We start from the raw sequence: 14,800 nt of genomic DNA, 5'->3' as shown, positions 1-14,800 counted from the left end.
ACCCAATATTTTAGGGCACTAACTAAGGAGGGATCGACCGTACTCTTATCCGTACTACCCAACTACCCTATGTACGTGTGAGTAATCTCCTCGAGTGTTGTCCTCAGTGTAATGTAGCAGTAAGATGGCCAACGACTTATCGAAGGTTAGGTTTTAGGTAACCCTAGGGGAGCTTCCAATATACCCAAGGGTACGTGGAAGTGCAGTCAGTGCACGGTTCTGTCTAATGTGCTACTACTCGAAGGGGTACCCACAGGGGTTACATGGGAGTCCAACAAGCATGACCACCTCTTGTAGTTCCCACATGCATGCCTCCCCAAATCCATAGGTCTATGCGCTCACTAAAAAATCATGTGGTTTAAAGACGTCGAAACACGTCTCTAACCTAAAAAAAATTCTATGAAAATTGGAGGTACATCTGGCTTTGGAAAGTGCTATGATAACACTTGTTATGCAGTGGATCCGTGAGAAAACCATAATACTAGAAATACGAAAAAAATATGGCCTGAAACACAAAAATATCACATGGAATGAGACAAGAGACAAATATATTTTATTATTGAGAAGCAGAATACAATGTTCACTTGCCTCTTTGAGGGGGAAACCTCCAACGGAGTAGAGCTCAATTACAATAAGACTCGATATGTATTCCCTTGCCATCTAAGACTATTTATAGCTTTATGACATCCAAAATCCTAACTACTAGTGGTCCCTTACATAACACAGGTTAATCACTTTATTTATTAACTATGGCCCGTTTATAACTAATTATGGACCCTTTTCTATAATGTGTGTCAACTACTTACAATTATTATTAATGCAGATAACCTCTTACATGCTTTATTGACTCAAATATAACAACCCTGGTTAAAAATCAATGTAAAAATATATAAGACCATGGTTATGGGAAACATATTGCAAGCTGAATGGTGGGAAAAAAATCCTAGCAGGTGTCACTTCGGTTATTATGGCTAAAGGAAATTGGCAAAGAGAATGTAAAAGGCTTTGGAAATGAAAAGAAGCATTATTTGAAATTTTATTTACCAAAATAATGGAAAGTAGGAGAAAAGGGAGGTGAAAGGTCACAGGTTGCATGTGAGGAGGAAAATGAAGGAAAATAATGGAAAATGAAGAAAATAGAGGCCTCATTAATAAAAAGGCTTATGAGAATCAATGGGTAGGCTTGGTTAGTGTATACTTATGGTAGTTCAGTTTTGAAGCTCTCTCTCTATTCTCTCTCTCTCATACTCTTGGACACTTAAAGTTTCTTGGAGCACTCTTGGAGAGTGTGGCATACTTGGAGTTTTGGAGCAAGAAGGAAAAGGAAGAGCATGAAAGCGTAAGAGGACTTCAGGATATACAACTATAATGAATTTTTCTCGCAGGTACCGAGATGCATGTATGTTTTCCTCACTAGTTTTGACATGCATGGCATATGCATGTGGTTTATTGGTCATGATCTGTCATTGGAATGGAGGATTGCCTGGATTGACAGTGGATTTTCCTAACCTTTCCATTTCCTGGATAGCCATGGTGTTGTGGGTTCATTTCTTTGTTTTTCTGGTTGGTTCTCATGTTTCCTTTAACTTGGGTTGAGTTACTGGTTCCTGGAAGCCTTGGTTGGACAAATACTCTGGAAGCCTTCTAACAACTTGGGTTGAGTTACTAGTCCTGGAAGCCTTGGTTGGAAAAATTATTTGGAAGCCCTCGGTGGGTTGAGTTACTAGTCCTAGAAGCCCTAGTTGGACAAACTCTCTGGAAGCTTGATGACAAATGTGGGTTGAGTTACTAGTCCTTGAAGCCTTATTTGGAACAAATGCTCTAGAGCCCTAGAAGGCTTGGGTAGAGACCAATCCAGTGATGGTTTGTGATGTCCGACCGTGAAGTGGAATCACAGTTTGATGGGTTGAGGTGGTTTGGTCTTTGGAAGCCCTGTATGGTTTTGAATTGATGTGTTTTGTGAGATCCCACATTCATGCTTGGAATATGGAACGTGGGTGACTGGCTGAAGAGAGATTTGGCTCAACCATGTCTACAGTCAGGTGGTTCGTGGAAGTCTCAAACCTGGTTTGCCTTTGCATCATTAATATGAGGTTATTTATTCTTGTTAATTCCTGAGTATTATACAGGTTTATATGTGGATTATATGGTTGTTGTTTCCTTGGTATTTCCGTTGTTGTTTTGCTGGTTGTGAACATGTATTATGACAATGGATATGTATGGATCTTATCATTTTGTTACTTGCAAATGAATGAACAATGTATTTATGGCCTAATAGATGATAATGCAACTAATGTGATAAGGAAACAATGCCTCATAGCCAATCTCAGATAAGTGTGAGACCCCTATGCTCAGATATGTTGTTTAAACTTGTAGATTACATAATTGTGACACATTTGACGCAAATTTCTATCGTGGCTAGTAGGGGTCCAATCAATTCCTTGTTAAAGTAATTGCATTTTTATCATTGTTCTATTGTTATATTTCATATCTATAAGTGTCATTTAGTTCTGGGCAGTGATCTGGGCTCTGGGCCTGAAAAGTGGCTCAAATCCTGGAGACACAGGCACAAAACTTGGCATAAAATTCCTCAGACGCATGCATACCCATGTTATGGAAGCGTTTGGAGCCTCCTGGACACATGCTTGTCCATATTAAGGGAGTTTCCAGGGGTTCAATGGTCTAAAAAACTAGTGGGACCTAGGGGCTGGTTACCTGAGTGGTTGGGATGGCTCCTAGGAGTTTTGTTGCTGATGTGGAGGGTTTGTATGGTGTGTTTCTGTCGATTCCACTTCCTTAAATGACACATAGGGAGTCGAATCATATCATAGTAACTTCTCATCACATGTTTACCCTGGTTAGCCAGTTACTTGGGAAAATGTGGGAGGATGGTGTTACAGAGTGGCATGAGAGCATGGTTCACCCCTCGGAGTGGATGGGCGGTGTGTTGGTCATGCATTCATGTCAGTTGCATATGTGTTCCCTATGCTTGTAGTCCACATGCTTGTTACATTTTCATGGTTTTGATCATGGTTGTAGTGATGTTGCCATGTGAAGGTTGATGGTGTTGTTGTGGGATTTGTCGTCATGAGTGTATGGTTGTATATGCATTTGCTATGCATGTCAGTGTCTACATGTCGTTATGCATGCATTTTCATGGTGAAGGTTGTTCTGCATCAGGTCATTGCATGCAATTAGGTCATCATGATGCTATTGATATGTTATGATGCTAATGTGTTGGTTGAGATAGAGTAGGAGATGCAGACCATCAAAGTGAAGTTGAAACATTGGACCTCGAGGCAAGAGCATGTCTTCATATAAGTTTGTATGTTGGGCATGCAGGTATGTAGGTTAAGGATTGTTATATGAATTATGGTTATGTGTATACCTTTAATTATGTTGATGTTATGGTTACATACATGATATATGTTAGTTGATTAGTGTAGTCATATGCACATGTGTTAGATAGTCATGAATGATAGTAACCTGTGGTTGTATGCATTGCTATTGTTATTTTATGACAATTACCTTGATGATTATGTTATATGTTATTGATGAGCATGTTATATGTTAGTTAATGATTAGGGTATTTTCATTAAGGTCTTGAATTTATATGTATCGTACTAATTTGGATTGGTCTATGCAAATGGTTAGGGTTATGACATTCAGGGACGAGATAATATGTTGTGGTATTATGTCATACTAATCTAGACTGACTGTGGAAATGTGATTATTATGTATTAATGATAATTGTTTATGAGTTTATGATGTGAACATGTTAGTTAGTGACTATTATGGATATCATGATATTATTTGTGTTTGTAACGTGTTGTGAAGTTATATCATGCTAACTAGATTGATTGTGCAGAAAAGATAGCCTCCCCTGAGATACATTAAGGTATGAGCTTTCTTATGCTGTCTACTTTGTGCTTGACTGTTTGATTATGTTGTCTATTTGGTGTTTGAGTGTTTGGTGTCAATTATGTCATCTAGTTGATTAATCTAACATGATAGTTTATAGTTTGTTTAAATGTTTGATTAATTGCATGATATGAGTATGTGTCTGTAAGATTGCATGAAGAAATGATCTTGTTTTAAGATGATTGTGCTAACACATGTGTTGAGACGATATGTAATTGAGTGTAAGTAGGTGATAGTTGTAGCATTATGTCTAATGACTATGAGTTGACTATGGATTATGACATGATTGTTAGTATTGTTAAAGGTTGATTTCAAATTTATAGATATGATTGTCTTGATATTTGGAACATGTGGTTGACATGTGTGAACAATTGCAGGGTAACATGCTTTGTATTAGCATGACAAGGTAATAGTTGAATTTCTTATATAACTAACAACAAGGTGATGTCACAATACATAGTAAGACTTGATTGCAACAAGGTAAATGGAAAAAGAAAGGAATTGGGTAAGAATTCCTTTGACTATTTTTGGAAATCGTAATTCCAAACGAATGATTGCTTTGCATACAAGAAATATTATTAACCCTAATCTTGCCTGAAATTATGTGGGTATGTGCTATATTCATGGACATGAATTTGACAGGTATAAAAAATAGTGTCTTGTTATAGTTAGATCTGTCAAGGGAATTGGAGTCCCTTGAGAGATGGCATGGATGTGTTCATTTGCAAGGCAACGTGCTTGGCACAACAAGGAAAGATAACTAGTATATTGGTATATTTGTTTATACAATGACAATTTTGTGTTTATGATAGTATGATACATGGAATTGCATGGCAAGAGATTGCCATGAAATTTTGAAGAAGGCTCAGGTTGAGCTTTCCTTTGGAAGCATTGGGAACCATGGGATTGATTCATGGTGTTTGTTGCTATCCTTGTGCTTTCGGTGTTTTGTGATTTGCTTGTGTTTGATTTGCAGTTCTGTTTGTGTCTTGTGCATGGCCATGCGACTTTGTTTGTGATGTCATGTTGCTATTGGTTTTCATGGTTTTCACTTGTTTGATTCTTGATATTTCCTTTTAAGTTTTGAGTCTTGGGAATTGTTTGGGAAAGAGTAAATTTAATGGATCTCGGGAGAAACTGAATGAAATCCATCAGGTGATGTAAAACTCAGATGAAGTCGATGCATGTATAAGGGCAGTTGAAGGCAAGAGTATGAAAACCAGTTGGATTGGGTGGGTCCATTGGTTTAAATGGACGATGACAGGACAGTCATGAGAAAAGTAATAAGGAAAGGTAAAGTAAAATATTTGAGGTGTTATATGGCTTGGCTATGTTGGGAATCATTGTTCTCAATGTTGTGCAAGCTGTGAATAGATAAAGGGAGTTATCTTAACCTTGAAATTATGATATCTAGTAATTATGTTGTGATCGTGATTATGCTGATGTCTCTATATGTATACATGTATGTATGTATGTATGTCATGTCTAACAAGGTCATCATGGATCGTGATTGTTTTTATGCTAATGTTCATATGTATATATGTATGTATGTATGTCGTTGTCTAACAGTTTCATGATTGTTTATTGCTAATATTTATATGTATATATATGTATGTATGTATGTTGCTATCTGAAAGGGTCATTAGGAATCATTCTTGTGGAGGAATGATTGCTTATGTAGGTGAATGACATGAAGAGGTTCCTAGTTTATGAGGAATCAAGTGGGAAGAGTACTCCTAACAAATCTATGAGGTAAGTATCATGTGGTTATGAGTTGATATTATGTGATTATATTATGTTTATGTTATGGATATGCTGTATCGAGGGATACATCAATGAAATGAAAGTAGTGTGGTTTGTGACATGCTGGGACAAGCATGCATAAAACATTGGAAGCAAGGTTGCTTGGTAGAGATAGTGTGGTTTTGGATGTGTGGTACTATTGTTGTGCATATGTTTTATATGTTGTACATGTTGCATCTATGATGTTGTGTGCATGCAATGTTGTGTATATATAGTGTGTGTACATGTTGTTTATGCAATGTTATGTACAAAGTGGTATCAGGTGCATATACTTTTGTGCGGTTATTGCATATGTAGTGCTGAGTATAGATGGTGTTATGTACATGTTGGATATGCGGTGTTGTGTACATATTGTACTGTGCGCATGATGGATATGTGGTGTTGTGTGCATATGGTGTTGTGCGCATGCTGGTTATGTAGTGTTGTCTACATAGGGTGCTATGTACATGTTGTATATGTAGTGCTATGTACATATGGTGTTGTGTGCATTTTGTACAAGTGGTACTATGTATATATTGTGTTTTGTGCATAATTGTATAAGAGGTGTTGTGAGCATGTGGTGCCATGTACATGTCATGCATATGGTGCTGTGTACATGTGGTGTCGTGTACATGTCATGCATGTGGTGTTGTGTACATCTAGCGTTGTGTACACGTTGTACAAGTGGTACGATGTACATGTGGCGCTATGTACACGTTATGCAAGTGGTGCCGTGTACATGTGATGTTGTGCACATGTTGTGCAGGTGGTGTTGTGTACAGGTGGCACTGTGTACATGTTGTACATATGGTATTGGTGTACATGTGGTATTGGGCTCATGTCGTACATGTTGTGTTGCGGGCATGCGGTACTATGTATGTGCATTATGTAGTCATGGTATCATAACATATGTATTCATTGTGTTGTACTTTGTGTACAGATTTGTGTTGTGTTGTACACCAGGTGTACTTGTATGTATTATGTTGTGGTGTACACGAGATGTAGGAGTATGTATTATGTTGTGTTGTACATTGGGTGTAGGTGTATGTGTGGTATGTAAGGTGTAGGTGCATGTATTGCATGGTGTTATATGTCGTGTGTGGTTGTTTGTGTGTGATGCAGACTATGTGCATGTGCACATGGTTGAGGAGAAGGCACTAGGTGTTTTTTGGGTGTGGTAACCGATCCAGAGTGCATACAGAATAAGGACAAAGGTAGAATCTAAATATTAATTAAAGGATAAGTATCAATATTTTATTTCAGTTTTATTATGCATGTTATTTATTATTATGGTATATGATGATTACATATGATCTATGATTCTAGTTTATGATGATTACATGTGATGTATGATTTTGGTTTATGATGGTTACATGTGATTTATGATTTTGATCTATGATGTTGTGTTTTGAACTAACCTGATGTGATATATTTATACATGATGATTTGGTCAAGATGCTAGTTTGACTTGTTGTGACAAGAAGCGAAGAGAATTGCAAGTGTACCTTATTGACGGGCCACTAATGAGGTATGATTTGAAGTTATTTCAATTTATTTTAAATCTAATGGCAATTATGTGCTTGGTACATGAGAGCATGGGAAATTTCTGGGTTGGGTGGTTGAAACTGATTGCAAGAATTAGAAACAACAACAAAATAAATTAGAATAGACAAAATTAAGCTGGTAAAGTATTCAGGAGCAAGGCCATTGTGGGACACTGGTACCCAATAGTGTCCATTGATTTCCATGAGCATGCTATGACTGATATGATGGTTTGAGGCAGGGATATGCCTTGGTTTCCGGACCTTCCAAAGTGAGGAAACCTTGCTGAGGGATGGACTGCCCGGGATGGGGTACTAGTGGAACTTGGAAGGTGTGTTATTGGACAGAAGGGGATGACTAGATTGACTGTGTAACAGAGAAGGGAAGGCTGGGGATGGATTTGTTTTGGTCATTAGCATTTCCATATGTAATCAAATGCACATTGGGAGTGTGCCCTGGAACAATGAGCTAGTAATTGATCACTGAAAGGAAAAGTGGCGCAATATTGCAATGTTGGACATTGTATGTAGATTTGACCTTGTAGTGGATTATGGACTTCCTAGGAAGGAGGTGAATCCTAGTATTATTTTGAGGGTGGAGGTGTGACCCTATCAAATTCCCTTGTTGCGGATGCAGGCATTGTATCCTTTTATTTCCTGGTTGAGCAAATGTGCATATGTGTATACTTTTGTAAATATTGTATCGAGTTGGATTTATAAATCTCCATAGACAGTATGATTATTTTCTAGTTGAAGCAAATGTGTATAAGAGTATATGTTGTTGCTATTGTAAATACCGTAATGAGTTGTGTTATAAAGCTCCAGTAAACAATATGGTTTTCATATTTTCAGTAGGATGTCATTGTAAATACTACAATGAGATGTGTTATAAAGCTCCATGGGAAATATGTTTTGTTTTCAACGGTTTCTGGTTGTAGGTGTCATTGAACACATAGGACGATGTCCCCCCCAAGGGGGAGGGTTCTGTAACAACCCTGGTTAAAAATCCATGTAAAAACATATAATACTATGGTTATGGGACATGTATTCCAAGCTGAATGGTGGGAAAAACATCCTAGTGGGTGTCACTTCGGTTATTATGGATAAAGGAAATTGGAAAAGGCAATGAAAAAGACTTTGGAAATGAAAAGAGGCATTATTTGGCATTTTATTTATGAAAATAATGGAAATTAGGAGAAAAGGGAGGTGAAAGGTCACAGGTTGCATGCGAGGAGGAAAATGAAGGAAAATAATGGAAAATGAAGAAAATAGAGGCATCATTAATAAAAAGGTTTCTGAGGATCAATGGGCAGGCTTGGTCAGTGTAGACTTTTTTTAGTTTAGTTTTGGAGCTCTCTCTTTATTCTCTCTCTCTCATGCTTTTGGACACATAGAGTTTCATGGAGCACTCTTGGAGAGTGTGTCATACTTGGATTTTTGGAGTAAGAAGGAAAAGGAAGAGCAGGAAAGTGCAAGAGGACATAGGGATTGACAAATACAATGAGTTTTGCTTGCAGGTACCGAGTTGCATGTATATTTTCCTCACTATTTTGACATGCATGACATATGCATGTGGTTTATTGGTCATGATATGTCATTGGAATGGAGGATTGCATGGATTGATAGTGGATTCTCCTAGCCTTGCCACTTCCTGGATAGCCATGGTGTTGTAGCCATGGTGTTGTAGGTTCATTTCTTTGTTTTTCTGGTTGGTTCTCATGTTCCCTTTAGCTTGGGTTGATTTACTAGTTCTTGGAAGCCTTGGTTGGACAAACATGTTGGAAGCCCTATAACAACTTGGGTTGAGTTATTAGTCCTGGAAGCCTTGGTTGGAAAAATGCTCTGGAAGCCCTTGGTGGATTGAGTTAGTAGTTCTGGAAGCCCTGGTTGGACAAATGCTCTAGAAGCCCGACGAAAAATGTGTGTTGAGTTACTAGTCGTGGAAGCCTTAGCTGGAACAAATTCTATAGAGCCTTGGAAGGCTTGGGTAGAGACCAATTTGGTGATGGTTTGTGATGTTCGACTGTGAGGTGGAATCAATGTTTGATGGGTTGAGGTGGTTTGGCCTCTAGAAGCCTTGGATGGTTTTGGATTGATGTGTTTTATGAGATCCCACATTCATGCTTGGAATATGGCATGGGGGTGACTGGATGAAGAGAGATTTGGATCAACCATGCCTACGGCCAGGTGGTTCATGGAAGTCCTGAACCTAGTTGGACTTTGCATCATTAATATGAGGTTATTTCTCCTTGGTAATTCGTCAATATTATATAGGTTTATCTGTGGATTATATGGCTATTGTTTCCTTGGTATTTCCATTGCTATTATGCTGGTTATGAACATGTATTATGAAAGTGGCTATGTATGGATCTCATCATGTTTTTACTTGTAAATGAATGAAAAATGTATCTATGGCATAATAGATGATAATGCAGCTAATGTAATAAGGAAGTAATGCCTCATAGTGAATCTCAGATAAGTATGAGACCCCTATGCTTAGATCTATTGTTTAAACTTGTAGATTACATAATTGTGACATGTTTGACGAAATGCCTGGAATGGATAGTAGGGGTCGAGTCAAGTCCTTGTTTAAGTAATTACATTTGTATCACTATTCTATTGTTATCTTTCAGTTATAAAAGTGTCATTTAGTTTTGGGCAGTGACCTGGGCTTTAGGCCTGAAAAGGGGTTCAATTCCCGGAGACGCAGACACAACACTAGGTAGAACAATCCCTAGACACATGTAAACCCATGCTTTGGGAGCATCTAGAGCCTCGTAGATGCATGCTTGTCCATATCAAGGGAGTGTTTGAGGGTTTAATGGTCTAAAAAATTAGTGGGACCCATGGGTTGGTTACCTGAGTGGTTGGGATGGCTCCTTGGAGTTCTTTTGTTGATGTGGAGGGTCTGTATGGTGTGTTTCCATCAATTACACTTCCTTAACTGACACATAGGGAGTCAAATCATATCATAGTAACTTCTCGTCACATGTTTACCCCGGTTGGTCATGGGAGGAGGGTGTTACATCAACTAACTAACTATGACTCTAACGAGGTTCATTACATGAATAAGGGAGTTAGGGTTGGACCCTAACAACTAAAAAGGGGGAGATTGTTAAATTTTATTTTATTTATTTATGTCAAAGGATACACCATCTCAAGGAAATAATGAGATAGGCTCGTAGAGGACATCAAGCCCTTTCCAATGAGCATTTAATTACCTCCTAACTCCTTATAGTTTCAAAGAAAATGAATTTACAAGTTGAAAATTATATTTTTGAGGCCGACCGACATGATCCTACATAAACTCAGGTCGGCTCCCTCTATCAGATGTGTTTGTTCATGAATGGTTGACATGTATAAATAAGAGGATATCAATCCTCATTTTGGCATAAAAATATCGGTTGAGATACATAAGAGGAAGATTCAGATCTGAGGTAGATAGAAAGAGAGGTTCACAAGCTAGGTTCACAACTTGTGAACGAAGGGGAAAAACAAGGATTCTTCTATGGATTTTTGGGGAGATAAAATTCTATGGATTTTGTGCAAATATTTCTAAGGATTTTCATGGAGATAAAATTTTGTGGATTTTGTGGAAATACTTCTATGGATTTTCGTGGAGGATACACTTTTATGGATTTTGTGGAAATACTTCTATGGTTTTACATGGGTTGTTGAGAAGAAATATATGTGGTTTTCATGGCTTATTTGCACACCTTGTATTGAGCTAAAAACCTCAGACCTTTGCTTGATCTATCCTCGACCTAGTGAAAAATTAAGTTGCAGTTAAAGGAGATGACCTCGACCTACTAGGAAAAATAAATTCTTGATTCATACAAGAGTATATCTTGGCCTATTGCAGAAGATATAACCTCGACCTACTGTAGGAAAATACCTTGGCCTATTTCAGGGGTATAATTTGACCTGTTATAGGAGTAACATTTCAAATTCTCCAGCAAAATTTTAGATTATGTGAAGTAGTTGTGAAACATCTATTCTAGGAGTTTTTAAAGTTATATGTATTGAATACATATAACACATTAGTTGGAGTTGATTTGGAAACTTCTTGAAAGATCCTTGTAGCAGTTATTGATATTCCTTGTTGTAGAAGACTTGAAGTCTTGATAAAACTTGGAGTATGCTTTTGGAGAATGATTAAAGCTAGTAGACCTTGAAGAGTACTTTGGAGCAACTTTTAAAAGTTTCTTTGAAGTTTAGTTGAAAAAAAAATTGAGTATTGAAGTTTGTCCCTTGGAGCACTCTTGAAGAGATTTGGAAGATTTGTTTGGAGAGGACCTATTATGCACCTTTGAAGCAACTATGTTGAAGAATTATTGAAGGTAATCTTGAAGCATTTGAAGACATTTTGGATCTCTTGTAAAGTAAGTCTTTTTTGCAGAATTTTATTTTTTACCAAGTTGGAGCTTGGAGGGATTGGAGTCCTAGTTGTTGACCAAGTTGGAGCTTGGAGGGATTGGAGTCCTAGTTGTTGACCAAGTTGGAGCTTGGAATTGTTGAGAGGATTGGAGTCGTCATCATCTTATTAATAAAATTATTTTGTTCTTTTTCATATTTTTTTTCCTAGTTTAATTTGTGATAAAAATATTAACTGGCATAACTTAACAATTGGAAATAAATATTGATTCACCCTCCCTCTCAGTGTTTCCAAAAGAGAACCCATTCAAAGTTATGGGTATGGAATTTTCATTCATTGTCTTTTCCACAAATGCTACAAGTTGATCATATATATCAGTAATGTTCTTTAAATAAGTAGCTATGGTTTTATAAGAAGGTGTTTACAGTGCTGGACAGGCCAACATTCAGGGGATCTCCCCTGTATGAAGTCCCAACTAGACCTCACACTGTTTGGTGTAGGAGTCCCATCCGGTACGATGGCCCAGTTTCCATTATCTTAAAGATATGCCTTAGCTCTTGCTTGTTAGCACCTGAGAGTGGTTTGGTTTGTCTTTGAAGAAAGAGGTTCACGTGTCTGGTGAGTGCTTAGTGTCGTTTGTGTCAAATTTATTTCACTACAGAGGGAGAGGGTGGAGGTGAGTCTTAGGTTGAAAGGGAATACTCCCAACTCTGCTAGAGACACACAACACAACATGACATGCATAGCTTCCAGCGGAGTAGTCCACACGGATGCGGCAGTCACAAACACAAGGTGATCATATAGCATGTACAACACCCAACGGAATAGTCCACATGAGTGCGTCGATCGTTATAACAAGTTGATGAGAATGGTTCTGTCAAGTGTCTGAAGGGATAGCCTGCACATGAGAGACAATGTTAACAAATTATACAACACATTTTCATAAGCATATGTATTAGAACAACCAAAATAGTTCAACTGTCTTAATACAGGTTAAAGCAACATGCATTACAAGTTTCCAAAGAATAGTCTTACAAAACAATACAATACATGTGTGAAAACGTGCTTGCATATTAACGGGCTTCTAAATTAAGTGAAAGTTCCAAGACACATTCGTACGCCATTACATCACTAACCCTGATAGTGGAGCGTTGGAGCCACTACTCGCTCCTCAAAGAAAATATTACAAACTCTCAAGGCTATGTTGGAGGATCCAAGGTGAAAAGTTTGTTGCATGTACAAATGAGGGATATATATAGCCAAGGGTGAAACTAACCCTAGTGATTGTTCAACTTCCCTCATGATTGTTTGACTTACACGACTCTTCAACTTTACATGTGGGTCTCTTGGACTTCCACGTTACATTACATTGATTACAATAGTATGGACACAATAGTGATGTGGCCGAGATGACTCATGACATGACTCGACACGACAGAGATGGTATGTTCATGATGGTGGTGGTGTCCATGTTGAGCTACAATGCTGCTGAGTGATGAGTGTGCTCTTGGTGTATCATAGTTTCACCTCCACATGGAAAGGTGTGTGAAGTCTTCGATGGTCTTGGTGTTTGCTTGATAGTTCATGCACATGCATGTATCTCCTTCACTTGTACTTGTCATGCTCCATGTGTTCATCCGTTCAAGAACAAATCTCCTTGCATGCGCTCCTTGTTCATCCCGTTAATTGTCGCACCATGTCTCATTCATGTACCTGTATCTGCAATTACTCATGATGAGACGACATCAAATCCAGAAATCTCCTAGTCTACCATGATGCATTATCTTTCGCTTTCGGATGCAAGTGATCGGGAGAGAGGACGACGCTCTGAAATTGCGCAGAGCACATTTCAGGCCGGGATGTGGGCTCCAGGCACTATAAGTGAAAATTGCATAGAGGTCACTAGGAGGCTGAGATGGGAAATCCGGGTTAGCAGTGACTGTTCGCAGGATCTTGGTCAGCTGGAGGGAAGATCTGTGCAATATTTCAAGGGAGACAGTGCAGGCAGCAAAGGGAGATTGGCAGTGAAAACTGCGCAAATTCTCTGGGGGCTGGCAGTGGGCTGTGGGAGGCTGCTGGCCAAAAATATGCAAAGCTGGGAGGCTGGCATACAGGACATCCCTGTGCAATTTCTAGGCTGAGTGGGATGTTAGGAAGCTAGGAGATTGCCTATGAAAATTGTGCAGTTTTTAGGAGGAGCAGCAGGCCGACTAACAAGGTGACTGGCTGAGAAAACTGTGCAAATTTTGAGGGAAGTGCAACGATAGGCATCAAGTGTCTGTTCGACATGTCTGCATAGTTTCATTAGTTAGCGGAAGTGGGCATGCTTGGAAAATTCTTTGTAATTTTTTGGAGGAGTGAGGCATGGGGTCATTTCCGGGTCAAACTCTCTGATCGACCAACTGGAGGCTTGATGGATCTGCTTGCGGGCAACATAGATTGGGATGAATTGCTGAGCAACTTCTGCGCTGTTTTGGGTGACAGTCAGTTGGGTTGATTCTAGGATTGCGCAGTGCAAACTTCCTGGGAGATAGTCTCAAGCTCTACAATTCTGGGCAGCAGTACATGATCATTGGGGGCTGAGACTATGCAGTGTAGCTAAGCAGAGGTTCGACTTTTGGGGATGGTCGAGTTGACAGAGTTTCAACAAAATGACTAAGTGTGTGAGCGATTGAACCTATGCATGCATGACCTTGCCAAGACATACTTAACATGACTCAACGACAAGACACCTCTAACCATCAAGAAAACATACACTCAGTGCGACTAACCGACAGGTGCGAGCGACAAGCGCGACGCTTGAGATAGACATTTGGATGACCGTGACGACAATTTCGTGACAGTGATTAAAACATCGTGTGTGAGTGAGATAGATTTTTACATAGTGAGCACAACTCAAACACAACCCTCATCATCACCAAAACGAGGTTGCAAGCATGACATAGCAATCAACATGCCGAAGATGACAATTCGTCAAACAAGTGAAAATGAAGCAAGACATGTAGAAGAAACACATAAGATGACTTTTCGTGTTTGCGCACATGCATGCTACTGAGGATAGGATGATATGACAATGAAAATAAGTCCTACAAACTCAACTAAGAGGTGTACTTCGAAAGATGTTCTTTACTTACCATACTTATTTTCAAGGTGATCATGCATTTGACGAAGTTTTCATGCG

The sequence above is a fragment of the Pinus tabuliformis genome, chromosome J, assembly GCF_031772625.1.
Source record: "Pinus tabuliformis cultivar Carrire ecotype Pingquan chromosome J, CPIR1, whole genome shotgun sequence".
In the NCBI taxonomy this organism is placed as follows: Eukaryota; Viridiplantae; Streptophyta; class Pinopsida; order Pinales; family Pinaceae; genus Pinus; species Pinus tabuliformis.
The sequence above is the reverse complement of the archived record's forward strand: the minus strand, read 5'-3'. Positions refer to the sequence as shown.